Source organism: Amblyomma americanum, chromosome 3 (assembly GCF_052857255.1).
Source record: "Amblyomma americanum isolate KBUSLIRL-KWMA chromosome 3, ASM5285725v1, whole genome shotgun sequence".
In the NCBI taxonomy this organism is placed as follows: Eukaryota; Metazoa; Arthropoda; class Arachnida; order Ixodida; family Ixodidae; genus Amblyomma; species Amblyomma americanum.
The window spans coordinates 126,259,053-126,277,933 of record NC_135499.1 but is presented as its reverse complement, the minus strand read 5'-3'; the positions used below and the strand labels follow the sequence as shown (position 1 = coordinate 126,277,933).

The window sequence follows — 18,881 nt, the reverse complement described above, 5'->3', positions numbered from 1 at the left end:
GAGGTAAGGAGATTATAAGTTTGAACTTTTGGAAGGATCAGACAAAATTGAGACTCGCCGCTGAGCGCCTCTGCCCTGGCGGCAACTCAGTGGGGGACGGGACCGAGCCACTTCTCGGCGCCGTCCGTAGCCGCCCCGAACGCGCGGTGACCTTTACTGAACGAATCCGTTTTTTTCTGCACGCAGATCGCAGTGAGTCGCGGCCTGTGTTTGCTGCCCATTCTGTGAGTTCGCCTCGCACTTTTATGTCTAATTTAACTCTCTGTTGTAGATCTGCGCTTTGTTCATGTTCTTGATTGCATCATGTAATCGTCATGCTCGGTACATCTAGATAGCTATGAGGTCATACCCTTAAGGCGGAAGCTTAAGTGCTCCCCAATTTTTTGGTATTCGGATATGTATATGCATGACCGAAAAGCAGAGCGCGTGCTCGTACCACTCTGAGCATGTGTTTTTTTCCTCACGTTTATCATGTCATAAGACAGGCACAAGGCAGTGGGGCAGGCTCTGCTCACGCTTGGGTAGTAAAAAAACAAACAAACCAGGCCACTTCTTGATTACATGGTGCTCAAAACGGCATCAACCCCTCCCCCCCCCACCCCCCCCTCTAAATGCGCATCATTCCTAAAACACACTCTTATTAATTCCCTGCTTAACGTCGCAGGTATACGGCGCACACCAGCAAAATCTTTAGAGCCTTGCTCAAAGGTCCAAGGCTCCGAGCGAAGAGATATGGGTCCAATACATGCGCAGCCTGGCGCCTTAATTTGCCGTGGCGCAGAGAAAAAAAAAACTATGGTTTCGAAATCACTGAAAGGATCGAAGCTTTGCTCTTCTTGGGCCACGTAGTGGAGATGGAACCAAGGCGTCAAACTAGAAGGTGAACACCTGTGATCGGCCACCCGTCTACAAGGTTCTTTCAGCCTTTCTTTACTGATTGGTACACTCGTAGGCTACAGGTACTCAGGTACCAAGGGGCAACACTCGCGTGAGGAAATGCGCGCTGTCTCGGCGGGTGGCTGTTTGGTAGTAGCCGTGCTGGCGGGTGTAAAAACTTGTAGAACACGTAAATGTTAACACACCGTTTCATAACGAGGGCTGCGTCTATGTATTATTGCTTCCTTGACATCAAAGAGAGAAATCGTGGCACGAGCTATTTTAGGGTAGAATTGATTGCGACGGAGAGTTGGCGACGATTTGGAACCGCGGTCGTATCGGGTGATTAAGTGCGCATATTGTGAAGGAGGCCTTTGCAGCATTGTCAGGTGGGTGGGTGCATTTGTTTCATGAGGTAGGGTTTGGTTTCGAAGCACGAAGTTGTGTTAGCTTGAGTAAATGCGCGTACGTACAAAACTGGCTCTGGTGTCACGGACACGAATGAAATTCGAAGAATAGCGCTTCTATTTCACGGAAAGTCGCGTTTAGTTTTCGTGATCTGCCTGGACGGCCGGCTGCCTGGATGGTGAGCTTTGGAGCGGTCGAAGTAAAGGGCAGGGGTGGGGCTAGGGTGGGGCTGGGGTGAGCTGGGGTGGGCTGGGGTGGGGCTGGGCTGGAGGTGTGCACGCCGTATAGCTGTTGTCGCGTACAGGCCGAGTAAAGGGCGCTAACTATCCGGAGGTTTTCCTCTTACACCGAAGTGTTTTTCTTTTTACTTCCATGGGAACAGAAATGATGCAAAGCATGGCTACAAATAGTGGAGTAATAGAACACATAGGTCCGAGCAGTCTTTTAGTGTCAGCTTTGTTGTCGTCCCTTTTGACCCTGTTGCACTGCTGAAATAATTATGGTGACTTCTACTGCCATCTGGCATCTAAAATTACAGAAATTCCAGCATAATATGCGCCTGATGTTCAGGGTGGGCAACAGCTTGACGCACAGCTGATTAACGTTTTGCTGCAGTTCGGCGACACACCTAACACATACGCAAAAAATATTTGCTTTTATCCGACTATCAAGCGTTCATGATGAGAAAAATCTGCAAAATATCTGTCCTGAAGTTAATCATCGAAGACACTCTAAGGTTTTTTCCCGATCTTAGAGCAAGAAGCCCCGAAAGTCCTTTATTTACAGCAGAAAATGGTACTATATTTGATATTTCTGTCACATTGGGTGTGTCTATGTGTGTGTTTATTTGGTTGTTAGAGGTGTGCAAGCAACCCTTGCAGCTCTAGGGGGCATCGTTGTTTAATAAAGCAAAGCATATGAATATGAAGTGTCAGCCTTACATGCGGTAAAATGTCTCGACTATGTCGCACATTCATGCTGTCGGAGATTTCTGTGTAGTGTGTATACAACACATGAATAGGGCATATTTTATTGTCTCGCTTTATGTGCTTTTAAACATAAAATATTTTAAAGCCTAGCTATAGCATCACAGATCCTTTCTTAAAATATGCTTTTATAGGGCAGCATTCTTCTGAGCTGTTCTGTTAAGGTTTTTCTCCTCGTACGGTTTTCCACTCGTTTAATATATACACGATCATTGCTTAGCTAGCTGAGCTCTGTATTAATTAACCTCCTTGAATTTTGTTGCCCTTCTGATTTTTGCTTTTCGCACATCAGAAATGTCACCCCTGTCTTCCAAGTCACCCCTGTTTTCCAAGGACAATTTGAAATACACTGTGGCAATCAGCGAAATTGTCGACATCATGCGCTGATCACATTTCATGAAGTCTTTGCTGCAGTCCGATCATCACAATTGTGGTTGAATGCATGTACGCCTTTTGTGGCTGTGATAGACGTAACGTTTTGATTTGAACGCAGTGCCAGTGTTCTCTGGGATGGCGTATGCGTTCCTATACAACAAAGATAAAAATCTAGATGCAGCATAAAGCCTTTGACTAGAACGCATATACTGAATATACCCCACAACGATCGCCAGCTGTTGCATAAAAGATAAGCATTTCGACATTGACGGTATTCCTTAACTAATCACAGCTCATATGTATCATCAGCGCGAACACAAAAAGGAAGAAGAAGGAGAAGATAGTACAGAGCGCTCTGTCAGCGCTCTGTACTATCTTCTCCTTCTTCTTCCTTTTTGTGTTCGCGCTGCTGATACATATGAATCGCAACCAACTAGCCCGGCAGATGGTGTTATTTAATCACAGCTGACAGCATTTTGAGGTTTAATATTGTAACCTAGACACACACGTCTTAATCAGCCTTGTGTTGTATTATGGAAAAGCATCTGGTGTTAACTTTGCTAGTATAAATTGGTTTACACATTCTGTCACGGCAATTGAAACAGAAGCAAATATGTTTTTGTCCGTTATGTCTACATATTTAATTTCACAGCTTATGGCTAATCCCACGGGCCGCACATGGAACTCTGCCAACATAATTGGTTTAGTGTTGATAAACGATCCTCATGTTTGTTTCGACATATTCATTTAGACGGCATTTCAGATCACAACGCAATAACCGGACGGACGTACTTGCAGTCATCTGAAAGAAAATTAAGAGATGCCGGATGTGTGGAAAGCCTACGTAAGCTCTTGCTTTTGACTATTGGTTTATTACGGCAGTATTACTTCGTGATTTTCCCGCTAATCCTGCCAAGCGATGCCGTTGAGTTAGACATTCCACATGACCTACAGGCTCACTTCTCATGGCATTTCTTTTGCTACTTTCTGCACTGTCTAGAGAGGAAATACAGAGCTGAAAAGCATATTTGATTATCCAAAGAAACGTAAATTCACAGTTTGCAGAGAATTAATCAAATTTATCTAACATAAGATTCGTTCTTGACTGCGGTGCTCGTGTGTGCAAGTGGACTTGTACTTCCAGTTTATTACCGTGGACAGAAATTAATCAGACTTCCTGTACAGTGGGCAGGATAACGATAATGTGATGAAGCCGACAAAACGTATGCGCGAACACGACACACGTGGGAGAAGTTTAGCCCGGTCGGCTCATTTAATTGACTGGACAGAGGCCCATTCCTCTAAATACTTTGGGCATTCAGAAACATTTGCAACTGCCTTATGTTATATGATAATATGCCTCCCCCCCTCCTCTTTTAGTCGCACAGCAGCTTGTGAAAGAGAAATACGGTATGAGAAAATGTTCTGGCAATAAAATACGTGGAAAAGCATTCTCGCCTTGGTGGCCTTCACCATACAACTTTAACATAATAGCATGAAGTAGGCTGTGGACAGGCTATCCCTAGCATCTCAGAAAACTAAGTGATGAGAAAAATCGCGCATTTTCGTAGAGTGATACTTAATTCCTTCGCGCGCATTGATAATCAAAGCTTACACAGAGAGAGTTCTTGCGAGAAAGTAATTTCACTTGCCCTATCGGTCGCTAGCTGGCACTCAAATTGAAAAAAAAACACAATTTCAGGGGCTCTTTATAGAAAGAAAGAAATTAGTTTTATAAAGCAATAGTTCTAGTATAAATGAGCTATCTTTCCTGCAGCGGGCGGTTTCAAAGCAGCCGCATATAAAACTTTAAAACATATAGTGTTTGTTTTTCCCTGGTAGTTTCCTTAACTTTCCGAATGCAGATCACGAAAGCGAATCAGCAGCAGCGGGAGTGCGGAGCCTAAACCATGCGCCCTAAGCATCGGATACTAAAACAATGCGATCGTTATTGCGTAAGGTACCATTAAGGATATCATATTGCTTTTATGCTAACATTCACACGTTGTATGTTTTTGAATTCATCCATGCGTGGGGAAGCACTCGTGCGCGGCGCCGTGCTTTGAGGGCCGCCTCATATCCGCAGTCTCAATCCTCGACGCGAAGGCTCCACCATTTAGAACAGAGAACGTATCGGCATCGAAAGACGCATTGAAAAGATGGCGACCTGAAATGAATTCCTGCTGATATGTTTTGAGATTAAAGAAATGAATTGGTCTAAAGAATAACTTAATAAATCAGGTTGTTATGTAGATACCAGGTGAAAATCGAAAGTCATCATCATTATGTTTCATGTGCGTCTGGTTGTACGCGTTTTGTAGCGATAGCTACATTACACTAGGATTTCGATCCTTCAGCGTGGAGGCGCCACGCTGTCACGTGGTTGGTCACGTGGCTCGGAGGAGCTGCCGGTGGCGCGGAGCGCCGGCGAAACCGAGTAGGAGGGGGAGTGGAGAGGGAAGAGAGAGGAAAGTGTGAGCCACGTCCAGGGACGAAGGTGAAGTAGGAACGCCCAGCGAAACGCAGCGGCGAAAGACAGACTTTGCAGTTCGACTGAGCGAGTTCCACTCGGCCAGCTGTAGCTATCGCGTCACTCCAGCTTTAACCAGAGCTAAACCAGCGCCAATTTTTTTGTGTGCCCATTAAACATTACTACATATTTGGCTGCAGCACCAAGACGAAATTTTTAGTACTGTGAAATGCCAGTACTTTCGGAAGTAATTACAAGATTGGGGCTGTTCCGATAACGCAGATAGCAAGGGCGGGTTTAAACATTCTCTTCTAAAATCGAAAGGCGGCGCTTTATGTACGTTGAACCGGTTCATGCAGCCAACCTAGGGGGTGCTGCAGGGCATGGCCGCAATCAGCTGACCTTCAATGTGTTTCAATGAAGATGCACGTGCAAAAATGGGTGACAGTGCATGCATGGGTCGCTCCTTGAGTTACTTTAATAACAGCAACGCTGGCTAGCGTATTAGACCGACCTTTGATGGCCGGCACTAAACTCTTCTAGAATGAATTGTGAGCAGTGTAACGATTTGTAGCGATCGTAGCACGATGTTCAGAATAAAGAAAAGACCGCGGATAAAGAAATAGAACATGAAAGATACACACGCATGCGAGTGCTGTAGTGTATTTCGCTTCCATTCAATATTTATTTCGCGCTTTTTCTAGTTCCTGACAGTTTAGAGGACGTCACCGTAAACAAATGCGTCTACGTATAAACTGCTTATAGAAAGCGCTGGTATTTTCACATATTTGGCAGTTCGTATAGAGTCCTTATGGTGGTAATTCTGTATACGTGGTTCTTGCCGAAATTTTCAGTGGTGCATTCACAACTACATGCTGCAAAGAACAAGTTTTATCCTAAACAGATAACAAAGGAAAAAGTGCACGCTAATAACCACTACAGAACGTTCTCATCAACCTACTTAAGAAATACCAAATTTTAAAAATCCTTTATTCTACCTATAAGTAAATTACCTTGTGAGAAAAGAATAATCTTGTAGGCATAGAAACTGCTCGTATGCTTAAGGGTTTGTCATTGTTAGTACTATCGATGCTATCAGTGACAAAACGCTGTCATTTGTAATAATTTGTCAATGCTGCCAAGTTGTTTATTTAATCTGGGAACTCAGCCACGCTCTTTCGAAGTACGCTTTTAGGGATCTGCCTTTTTCTCTTTAAAATGTAAAATATTCACTTTCTCGCTTTCAGTAAAACACTTGATCATGTGCCTGATAAAGGTGGTGATTGTTTTTTAATATGCAAAGATTTTTATTTTAAAATGTGCCAGAGATATGAAACTGCAGTCTGTGCAAGTTCATTTCCCAGCAAAGCGGGAATTGCATACAGTACGTGGTAGGGCTCACTGAAAATAAGATTAGTGAACTAAAATAAGGTGTCAAACATTTAATTCGTCAGTTTTTGGGTGCCAGATTATGTTGCGAAATTGAACGCCGTCAATATTGATGGCGAGTAGTTTTGAAATTTTCAATCTGCAAAGTTCTTCAAAATATACAAGCTGAAAAACGCACCGTTGGAAGCTGCTCGCCTTTTGCTTTCCAGCATTGCCCATTGATAAAATGGCGTCGCTAGACTTTAAAAAATGCAGCTAACAAAGCTGCAATTTCTGTATTTTTTAACTGTGAACTAGTTAACGTGATTTTGGCGGCGATTTCATGGTCAGCAACGCCATTTTATAAATGGGCAACGCGAGAATGCCAATGCAACGAGCTATGAAAACCGAATTTCTGAGTGTAGATTTTTCGAACCACATTGCCGGTTAAAAAAAATTTCAAACAGGTTTCACCGTCGACGTTGCGGGCCTTCAGTTTAGCATAACATGTCACCAAAAATCCAAACTATGAAGTTGATTAGTAAAGTTCAGTTAAGAAATGAAGTTTTAAGTTGCTCTATCACGTACATAATGTCCATTTTGCTGTACTATTCGTAGGCATGGACCGCACTCACATATGTCTCACAATTCAAAACATAAAAAAAACATCCAGACATTTAAAAATACCACCCAGTACGCAATGCCGCAATTTAGTGAAGCTGAACCCTTACAAAAGTTTATTTAGACAGTCTATAGACTGTCCATAGACTTCTGTCTGTAAAGTCTATAGACTCTCTATAGACAAACCCTAAAGAACGGTCTCTAGGCAATACAAATCCTATTGACAGTCTATAGACAATCTATAGATTTATGGCCATACAATTCTAGTAGACTTTTATCTATAGGCATTCTATAGACTATGCATAGGCAAAAGGAAATATCTATCGGAAGGCAATAGAGTCAATCAGAAGTCTTTAGACTGTCTATAACCATTTTTATTAGGGAATACAGCACCCCTGGTGCGGAAATAATGATGATGATAGATTTTTATGGCGCAAGGGCACCTGTGGCCAAAGAGCGCCACGGCACAAGGTGGTTTTTGTTATACTCAAGGTGGGTCAAAGACCCATTTCGCATGCATTTCTCCCTAAAGAAGCCGAGCACCAGACCAGGGGAAAGCTTGTGCTTATTGTATCACCGGTGGGTACCCGGCGGCACTGGGGATGGAACCCCGCACCTCACACATGCGAGGCGGATGCTCAGGCCACTAGGCCACCGCTGCGAAAATAGTAAACATTTTTTTTTTTGCTTTCGGTGCAGAGATTTTCTTGTTTTCAACGTCATAATGAAACGTTCCATAAGCTGATTTTAATTTTGCTATATGCGATCTTTATGACTGATACAAATATCACTTCAGAGCCGTTCGTCTCTTAAAGTCATACAGAACACATGAAATCTAGATGTACCACCAGAGGCGGCGGGTACTAAAAGGGTGGAGTGCAAAAAATTTCGTATGATGTCACGAATACTTCAGGGGAATTGAGGGAATTCCATTAAGAAACACACAGAAAATACACGGTTTCATATATCTGCCAAATAATGTTGGCTCTTTGTGCCCACACTTACACAAGCGCGCCTCATAAGCGAAGCTTGGTGGGTTGATAATCAAGCAGAGTTTTTGACAGTTGACTTTGCCTTGATGACGCTGGCACCGAACTTCGTCGATATTAAAGGATCGCATCGACTACGGCTCCTAGCGGGAGTGGAAGCAACGTATCGCACAACGCATGTGAGTGTCTATAACCGCGACGAAGAACCGGGCAAACTATTGTTGGGCGTGCAATCATGCGGTGCTGCTTTGAATGCTGCACATCACATATTTGTTTCCTCCGCGTTCCACCGTGTGAACACACTTATGCAAGAGCGTGCCTCGTGCACGTGGTGCACTTACGCCATAAGGGTTTTGACATCATAGCTGCGCAGTGCTTTACACGACCAAGATGGCAGCATCCAATAGCGTTAGCGTGGATAATGAAGCGAGTGATGCCTGGAGCAGATATATTGTTCGCCTCAGTGAACGGTGATGCCACCAGTGATAATGGCGTGTCAGTTGGGCAGCATTGGGCTACCATCTTCAGGTAGCCGTTAAAAACCGCGGTATTGGTAAGTGCAGCCCCTTCGGCTCTTGTTTTTCTGAGCGTTCGTTTTAAAGGTTGAAATTCAGGTCCAGCGAGAAGTTGTCGGGATTGGAGGGCAGTTGAGCTAGAATCTGTTTTCAGTACAATAAATTAATGCTTGCAATCACTCTTGTTGGCTACTGTGCCTTTGGTACCAGATTCAGTGCTCGAATATCTCCTGAGGTAAACACGTTATGCGCGTGGCTGTGACAGTTATCGCATCATTTGCAGAATTAAGCTGAAGGAACTGTAACACAGAAGGGACAGTGTTGCTTTAGTTATGCCTTAAGTGTAGATATATAAGTCGAGGTTCTTTCTCGTTATGAGTGCCACAGGTCCACGTCGTTTGCTGCATAGTGTTTCTTTAGGCGTTAACAGGTTTCTTAATTTTTCCGCATTGCATTATTGAGTACATACTGCTATGAGAATATGCACTGCTAGCAGCTATCATGACACGCATGTACCTTACTTTGTAGCTTTAATAGGCTGTGATTTGAGAGAGTTAATGAGGACCTACGGAAAAAAAGGCAACAACATGACATAGCACAACTGTCAATTGAATAATATTTTATGGCTTATGACTTATGGGGGTTTAACATCCCTAAGCGACTCCGGGTACGCGGGACACCGTCGTGAAGGGCTCCGAAAATTTCGACCACCTGGGGTTCTTTAACGTTTACTGACATTGCACGGACCTCTAGAATTTCTCCTTTATCGAAATTCGACCGCCGCGGCCGGGATCGAACCCGCGTCTTAGGGGTCAGCAGCCGAGTGCCAAAAGCACTGAGCCACAGCGGAGGCGAAAAATATTTTGTCAAGACAGGATTGAACGGGAGGAATAGCGAAGGCTTGTTTGTTACAGAGTATTAACAATCACGCTAACGCGATGTCCTTAACAGTGCTTATATTCAGGTTGCCATACTCATGCTGAGTGGCTATCCGAATCCCTTTATTAGGCCTTATGTGGACGACTGCCTGAAGCTCATAAAAGGCAAGAGAACAACTGCGTCGAGCAAGGACGATAGGCCTTAGCGAGATTTGTTGCCGGGATTGTTGATTACTATGCTGTAACGCCATAACGAATTGCGCTAAGAACACGACGCAAACAGATACACCCAGTCAGGACGAGCGCAGTCTTGTTTGCGTGTCTTTCTTTGTGTTGTGTCTTTAACGCAGTACCTTGTGGCTCTACAAAAAGGACGATAGGAGCGTAAGACCTGGGATAGTTGCTTACGTGCATAAAATATGACACCGCACTAAAAAATAGCTCGCAAGCACAACGTGTTCTGGTCCTTTCTGCTGCGAATATATTAAAGGCTCTGTGTTAGAAGGTTAACAGCAATATTAAGCGTGGGAGTGGCTAGTCATGCGGGTACAGTGCAAGCGACCGTTTGTGAGATCTGAAGAAGGGGTTGTTTACACTATTCAATTTTTTTGCGGTTGAAGTCACGAAAAGGGGAGGGGGGGGGGGGGCAGAAGCCGCTGCCCCAGTGAAAGCCTGTAGAAGAACTACGGAACATTGAATTCGATTGAAAGCGCTCCGAATGCTGGAAGATTGCGAAAACTGCAAAAAAATGCAAGCAGCAGCTTCAGGAAGTGCGCGCACTTTCTGCATACAACAGAACAAGCAACGAAAATGTGGAGGCATACTTTATCGCCAGCACACGAAAGGTTACTTTAAAACACGATGAGATTAGAATGAAATGAAAAGAGCAGATAGCAGTTAAAGGATAAAGAAGTAACAATGTGGTACGCACGCATGCGCATTTCCAGTGTTGGCACGAACTTTCCATTTTGTCAAACAAAGATTGAGTTGATAGCTGCGCTACGTCCTGTTGCCTTCTCTTTCCGCACATCCTTTTTTTATTTGTCCACACTGAGTACATTTAAGCTACAAAGAAATCCAGTACCAAATATTTCCTTTTCCCATATTAAGCATGATATGCTTTTAGCTCTCGTTGTTGGCGCGCCGCTTATGACCTTGGCCTCAGAACGGAGGAAATAAGGAGGCAAACCTAAACGAACTTTGGCGAAGCTTTCAGTATGCCTGGTGCTATGTGCTGCCCTGCTGTCGGAGCAGCGAATGAGTCGACAACAGTGTCTTCGTGTTCCAGTGGTGGGCGAAGATATCGCGCTGTACGAAGGAGCCTAAGTTTTTCCCTGCAGCCCGAAAGGCACCAGCGCCGTCCTGGTGGCACTTGGTAAGCTAGGCGACAGAGCCGTGTGTGTTAGCGTCAATATGTAACGCACGCGAACCCTAGAACACAGGTCCCGTGGCACCGTCTATCAGCATCGTCGGTAGCCAGCTCTAATTTGTTGTATTTCAACGTGGTGTTAGGCGGAGGCGGTGACGGTGGGGTCGAGCCGCGGCCGATATCCTACCGTTCTGTGTAGCATATGCTGGCACCATCCCCTCTTCTTAGGCATGTGGCGAGCGCTGGTCGCAAGGTTCCTCATATATAAAAAGCATCAAAGTGGGCTGGGGCGCTGTCGCTCCTGAAGAGAAGCTAAAGGAAAGAAAAGTGACTGATGAGGGATGTCATCAAAGACTCGTGTGTTCATGAATGTACTTGGCGCATTAAAGTAACTTTGGGACGACAGTCGCTTTTTGGCATCCAGTCGCTTTTGACATTTTGGCAACCAGAGATTCCTTTGATGTTGCATTTAAAACAGCAAAAGGAGTGAAAAGTGAGATTTTGATTTTATCTCTGGTGTTGTGACAAGTGTGGCTGCTTGTACTTCATTCTAACGGCTTCACGTTTCTGTATGCAGCAGATATTGCAGTGACTGTCAGCAGAATCTCAACATAGCCTACGAAAAATTGCGAATAGTATACTGATATCTGTGCTTGTGTAAAAACCAGAGCTTTTTAATTATGTCATTCGCAAGTAATCAGTGCTACAGCTGTGTAGGAGTCTTCATGCTGAGAACATCCCCTCGCTCTCTGAACACCTGCGTTCCTGCCTCCTAATTAAATAGAAGGAATAAAGCTGTTGAAGCGGGAAGCGGCAGCCGCACCGGCCATCCCCCTTTACCTTGCAGCAAGCAGGCGCCGGACACGCCGGACCTCCCTGCACAACTGCCTCGGAGGGGATGGTATTCTGCCTCCCGAAAGGGGAGCCCTCCTCCCTCTAAAAGGAAAGAGAGAGGAAAGGCGTGGGATGTTCGAGGGTGACTGGGAGACGGGGTAGTTGTTTGCTTGCTGATAACGTCGGACTAATCGCACCGTTACTACAAAAGTCTCCCGACGTCCGTAAATTGGTGTCCCGTGTCAATCAACGTAATGAGTCCTTCGTACAGTGACTATGGGAGCCGATACCTGATTTAGTATAGCTTACGCAGGAGCAACCTTTACCTACATACCACAAAGAGAGCTCGGTGCTACGGTTATGAAGCAGACCCGCCGCAGAAAAAAGGCATCCCTTTGAAGAAATTTAATTTCTTTGCGTATAAAGCACACTTTTCAGATCTAGCTTTTCACTGCGTTTTTCACAGATTGGTAATTTTTCTGCTAGTATATACTCCTGGATGCATGGAATGACAGCGATGCAATTTGTATTGTTCACGCATATTGCCTTCCATAAACGTCTGAGTGCGGTTGTACTATTGAGTCGGAGAGAAAAGAAATCACAAATTATGATATAAATGAAGTTTTTGTATCTTTCTTTTGAGCTCAGCTATAACGGCCGAGCTATACTTAACTGGTTTTAGAGATTTTCCTTGAACACTCTTTTTTTAATCATTTGAATTGTAGGCTTGTATTTTGTCAATGCTTTCATTTAGTCACTTGTCGACTAACCATCTCGTATCGCTGTGGTCTTAGGTGTCTATTAAAAGTGAAAGTCTTATCTAGCTGCCCCATATTGGATATTTTTTTTTACAGATTCGTGGTTGTACTACATAACAATGACTCAAGGTCGCATACTGTTGCTACCACTGGTAAGTTCGATGTGTGTGTTATTTGCATGGCCTGAGCGTTCTGTTGTAGATAACTTGCTGGCACGATGGTTTCGTAGGCACACTGCTGGAAATAGCGAGAGAAGTGTTGTTTCTCACCCTCGCTATTATAGCTTTTTGAACACTTTTAAGTAAAAGGTTCCTTCAAGGCGTGGAAGATACGCATCTTGAGGCAGCGTTTCGAACAATATGAATTGGTTCCTAGTCCTCGTAGGTACCGTATACACTCAAATAAGGGCCGCACATTTTTCGCGGTTTTGGCGGGGTGCGGCTCTTATACGAAATTCACGTTTTCGGTTCAAAGTTCACACTGTATTGAGGGGAAATAATTCATATGTACATGCAATCTGACAGTACACCTGTTGCCTAGTTGCAGACACCTCTAAGGTTCTCCGTCGCCATCCCTATCGCCGCTCCTCGGGCCGGGCTTCTCATTATCCTCATAAATAATGTCCCCTTTGGTTGAATTCTTTACATTGTACATTTCTTTAAGTGTTTTCAAAGAGTTTTTTAATTTCCTTAAATTGTTTACAACATCCGTGGGCACCCCGCGCTATGAATTCAAAATCTAGCAGTAGACAAGATGAATTCAATCGCTTCTTAGCAGTCCTGTCGGCCTCACTACGGTCCCTCGTTGTCATGAACAGTGAGTCTACAGGCGTCACAGTATTGCTGTAATAGGCATATGGATGCTCAGCGATGCGCACTTGAAGTTGATAATAATGGCAGTAGTAATGTTAGTAATGATTTCATAATAGCAGCAGGCATTTGTCACTTACAAGCTCCCCTGGGAGCATGCCACGATTCATTGAAAAGTTAAAAAAGTTAAACGTTACAACTCTTTGTTGTACTTTCCTTTTCCTGATTTTGTAGCAATAGCTACATTACGGTAGCATTTCGATCCTTCAGCGTGGCGGTGGCGGCGCTGCTACCCTGTGGCTGCGCCGTGGAAGCGCCGCCACGCTGTCACGTGGTTGGTCACGTGGTGCGAAGCAGTTGCCGGCGGTGCGGCGCCGTGGCTGATCACGTGGTTCGTCACGTGGGTGGTCACGTGACCAGCCACGTGGCGCGTAGCAGGTGCGGCTGCCGGCGGCGCGGCGCGCCGGTGAAACAGAGCTGCCACAGCTGTGCGCATGCGCCGTGTCAAGTGGGACGACGATGAAGAAATAACGCCCAGCGAAACGGAGCGGTGAAAGGCTGACTTTGCAATTCAGTTGAGCAAGTTGCACTCGGCCAGCTGTAGCTATCGCGCCACTTTAGGTTTAACCAGAGCTAAAGCGCCACCATTTTTTTTTTCGTTTTCCATACATGAGCGTGGCCCCTGGTTCAGTGTTAACGGTATTTTCCGCAGTTCTGGCGGCTTCGTAAAAACGCAGGGACATCTGGCTTCTTTGCAACGACATCTTGAGGTCATGCGGATATATCTTGTTTCTGTCCAGGCAATCGAACTAAACTGTAGGTTTTGGTGCTACAGGGCACTGCATGGTTTTGTATCGCGCTGAACATGAGAAGCATTGACAGTCTTCCGCTGCTATTCATTTGCTGTCACCTCGTTGCTTCGGGTTTTAAACTTAATGTCCACATATGCCTTACTTGAGTTGCCGTAGGGTAATGCATACACTTACATGTTCGCAGAGGAGAAAGCCTTAACTAAACACATACACATACGGGCATCATAAAAAAGAAGGCAGAAAAATATACTCGCCTTGCACTTTGTACATAGATCACTATACCCTGAGAACTATAAAGAGGAAAAATGTGCGCCATCGGATTCATCACCAAAGCCTCTTGTCATATGAATTTCACAAAAAAAAAACTCGTCACTTTAATTTTGTGCAGTTAAGTCTCGGCTTTGAGTCTTATATTGTGTAAAGACTGTAAAGAAGGTCTTCTCGCAAGATTAAGTATATAAAACGCCAATACGAAGAGTTATTATACCAATCTTGTGGAAACATTTCGGCTAATGTTTTATTTCGTTTAAATATTTGCGCACATGTGGCATAATAACTTTCGATGCTTTGATAACGCGAAATTTTCCTCCAACCGGTTTTGATGTTGCCTATATATGAACCATTTGAGCTCCTTTCATATGCTTATGATAACTGTAAAAGACTTTCCGCCCATTTATCCGAATCCTGAACCAGCACAAATTCAGCATTACTTTGAATGACCTCTAGTCCTCCCAGAAAAGTTGGTGCGGGCTAAAGTATGCCCACTGAGTCAGCGGGCATAATGAAATGGCGTCGAACGCTAGCGGTTTGCACTCTTTGAATGCTTAGATCAGATTTCTCGCGGGCCTAGCGGGAAGTTATTTCTCTGCGACTTCTTAAACTTCGTATCGGTCGTACAGAAATGAATCCTAACGAGGTCCTTGTACTCGCTCATTGTTTACACGTGGTCAATAACGTCCACAGTCCTAAAAATATCACTGTCACGCTCAGTCTTATGGTAAGCACGTTAAATTTGACCGATCTGTCTCTCATAAAGGGCGACATTGTTTGATGCTGCTCATGCGGCAATTATATGGTCAAGTGTATAAAGGCACATTCATAAAATGCTAGGCGCATACAATGAAATGCGGTTGTTGTCGCTATGAACAACGAAAAAAAATGTGAAAGAGAAATTGTCCACATTCAGTTTTTATTTTCACACTGGCGGCATTTGTATTTAAAACACTGGTGCAATTTGTTGCATTTATATGAACTTTCAAACAGCGCATCATACAACGTGTTTATTTCGACCGTTTCTAAATACAGTTACTAACATCGCCTGCCGAAAGAGTTGCGAGACTAAGTTCGCATTGTGATGTATCCCTTGGGACACCTTTTTTTCGTTATATTCTCTCGTGTAGGTCGTGTCGGCTCACTTCCTTCCGTTCTGCGGCGCTGGAGTCCATGACGATTTCACCGAGCGGGTGTTCGCCCAGCTGAAGGCGCTGTACGAGTGTGAGAGGCCGGCGCTACTCGACGCCGAAAGCAACAATCGCGGTGAGATTGTAACGAAGTTTCAGTTCGGGCTGATTACAGCCTTCAATCGGTAATGCCCGCCGGAACTAAAGGTTCTTCGACGGCTCCTTATCTCAAACGTGCTCACCTCTAACTTGGTCACCTTAAGAGTTGTGAATAGGCAAGAGTTTGCAAAATGTCGTTCCCTGGTCTTGATGATTTATAATTGATTATTCTTTCAACCTACAGCGCCTTTCTGCCCCAGGAATTTTGACGGCTGGCATTGCTGGCCTCCGACAACACCTGGTTCGACAGCACGGGCGCCATGTCCGAGTTCTCTTCCAGGTCATGTGAGCGGCTCAAGTGAGTGATTGTTCGAGACTCTTTTGGCTTACGCATGTAGACGCTTAACTTGGAGTTCATATTCTAATAACTTACCTGCTGTTCGGTTGTCTTTTGTGATCACGCCTAGGACGCTGACCTATCGAGGCATACAGTCGTGTAGACGAACAGAGACAACTATATAACCCGGCTTCGTAATTCTAACCAGCTTGTTACTAGGGTGAAATGCGGTATCTACATATTTTTGGGCTTTAAAGTGGTATATATGCTGGTTAACTTTCAGACGAGCCAGGAGGTATGCTAACGGCTTCTAAACTTTCTAAATGCCAAAAATCGGTAAAGACACGTGGAATAATCAGGTGATGGAAACACTTAGAGGAATTGAGTATTGGAGTGAACAAAGGGTCGAAATGTAGAGGCATTCCAGAAGCTTAAAGTAGTAGTAATAAGTGGTTTTATTGAAAATATTCATAAAAAGGAAAGAAAAGATTTTTGCTAGCCCCGGCATCTGCCATCGATACTGCAGCACCTGAGCTGGGGCAGAGGAAATAAAAGATTGCAGGCAGAATGGAGAAATGAAATGAAAGAGGTGAGGGGACAGGAAGAAAGCATAGGGGGGAGAAATGATTTACACAAAAGTTATTTACAAAATAGAAAATTAAAGCACAGTTAGCGGTTTAGCCACACTGAATTTTGAAGTGAACGGAACTTGAGACAGGCAAAGTTATCAAAAGGGATCTCGTATGCTTGTTTTTAATGGTAATTTCCTCAGAACAATTCATTCATCCCCCATGGAAAATTTACACTCAGCCAATTGCTGCGGCCTGCCCTGGAGTGCACGGGGATACCTGCTTGCTAATAAATTAGCGACATGAAACATGTTCCCTCATTTCATGACGCGTTACTTCACCTGAATGCAGCACAAACTTCACCAACTACATCGAGGGTATCATGTGCGAGCGTCTCACCCAAAACCATAACATGACCGCCGCCAGTTAACCTCCGACTAAAAGAAGGATAAAGGACGAGCCCAACTTGCAACCCATGTACAGCTTGCTTGAAACACTTTTAACAGTCGCTTCCTAGTCAAAAAACGTAAGATCATTTCTTTACTCAATGGTTGAAGGTCAGGCGCTGTAAGAAAAGTTCTTGTCACCTTGCTTTTCCCCCGAGCCAAAGAAATGGCAGAGGCTGATGTAATACGGCCTTCACACGAGGACACTAATCGTCAAAGTTTCGTGAACTCTAATGCATATTACATGAACATGTCTCCAAAAACTCCCCCATCTAAAGCCGCGCAATGCGGCCCTGGAGCTGTGGCAGGTGAAGCTGACCAGCGCACGCCTGGACGACCGGGCGGCGCTCCTTGTCATCGCCAGACGGTCGACAGAAGTCTCCGGAGCTCCGGACAGACGTCCTCCTCATAAGCTCTCCAGCTACCATCCTCGTCAGTAAACGTTTAATCAGTCAATCGATCGTGGGCCCCATTCCCACAAATGTGCCAACCTCGAGAGTACGAGCTTTCTTGTCCATATGGCTCTGACAGCGCATGCACAGCCGGATAATACCCACTATTTGAAAGACTTGGTGCAGTTCACACTGGCGGAGTTCCATGCGCAGCGATCGTTGTGGTATAGCGGAGGTGCTGGTATAGTTGGTGCATCTGCATCTTTGGGACTGAGAGCATGGACACCTCCCGCCACTACCCTAAACAGAGCAAACATTCCCGTGGGAGGCTTGTTTGTGTTCGTGGCCATTTCGCGTCGGCGTGGCCGATCGTGGCAACGGCAGCGAAGCAGAGATCCCGTACGGGAATCTATGATGTCTCTGATATCCAGAAGGGAGTAGGTTTGGGCAGGGTGGTAATTCATTGTAATCAAAAGAGTTACATCTATTGCTCGATAAGACCGTCATTTTGTATAACCTGAGTAGAGAAATCAAGGAAGCGTGCGGAATAGCAGAGTCAGGCGATCAATGCGTCAGCAGGCCGTCTTTGGCATTATAACTGAACGAGCCCGATATCATGGCATAATGGCATGTGGCACTTTTGTTATGTTTTTTAATCTCGTTTCCGTCAGCTGTATCAGTTGCGTACATATGCTCCTGGTCTACAATAAATCCCCTGGTTTGAAAGTTAGCGCTTCTCCCGTCTTGTCTTCCTCCTTCCTTCTTCCCGCGCTATGCTTCCTCTGATATCCATCCCACTCCTATCGTTGTATGCGATCCAATATTTTCGGCTGCTTTCTCAGGGCACAGAAGGCAGTGACAGCCGTATGGCGCTCTTGACCCCTTCTTCCCCTGATATTTGACCAAGGCTCACCTAACCCACCCTCTCTCCCCACAAGTCAGACCTGCCGTAATTGCGCGAGCACAGAAGGCGCAATCATACACTAAACAGTCCATCCCCCGCTCGATGTCAACAGCAATTTGACTCCCGGCTAAACAGCAAAGCATGTTTGCTGAATACAATGGAGGCTACTGCGGTGCTAGGCCATTTACAACTGAGAAAGTGTCTTGGACAGCCGTCGTTGCAGAAAGATGCGCAAGCAAGGTGATCGGCCAGACTGTGAGAAAGAATGTTTACGAAGGAAGGCTGAGAGGTCGGCCCGAAACTGAATTCAAACTAGGCGAATTCTCTGAGGCGGAACTGAAATATTTCCGCTGCTCTTTCTTCTGGCCGGAAACTGGCTGTATGCTTCTGTGGTCTCTCTCTCTCTCTGAAATGCTTCTGGAGGCGCTGATTTTTTGTAGTAGGAGAAATGAACAAAATAGGGCCACTCATATAATTTTTTGTCTGTTATGCCAGTAGTGGTAGAAGTAAAAAGGATTCGGACCTCATTTCGTGCATTTATCACGTGAACGCTTCCATCAGCAAGTTGCATGCAAGAGGAGGGAGTTTTGGATGTGAACTGATTAGATATAGCACGCCATCAGATGACCTCTGCAACTTAACGCGCTCGTTACAACGCAGGTTTGG

At 44.9% G+C, this 18,881-nt stretch overlaps 1 long non-coding RNA gene across 1 annotated transcript; it reads left to right on the top strand.

Moving 5' to 3' along the window:
• Positions 1 to 8,509: 8,509 nt before the first annotated feature.
• Positions 8,510 to 15,598, top strand: LOC144123287 (uncharacterized). The gene is made up of 3 exons (XR_013313060.1): positions 8,510 to 8,646; positions 12,544 to 12,599; positions 15,469 to 15,598. It is a non-coding gene; the product is annotated as an uncharacterized LOC144123287 (long non-coding RNA).
• The last annotated feature ends 3,283 nt before the right edge of the window (positions 15,599 to 18,881 follow it).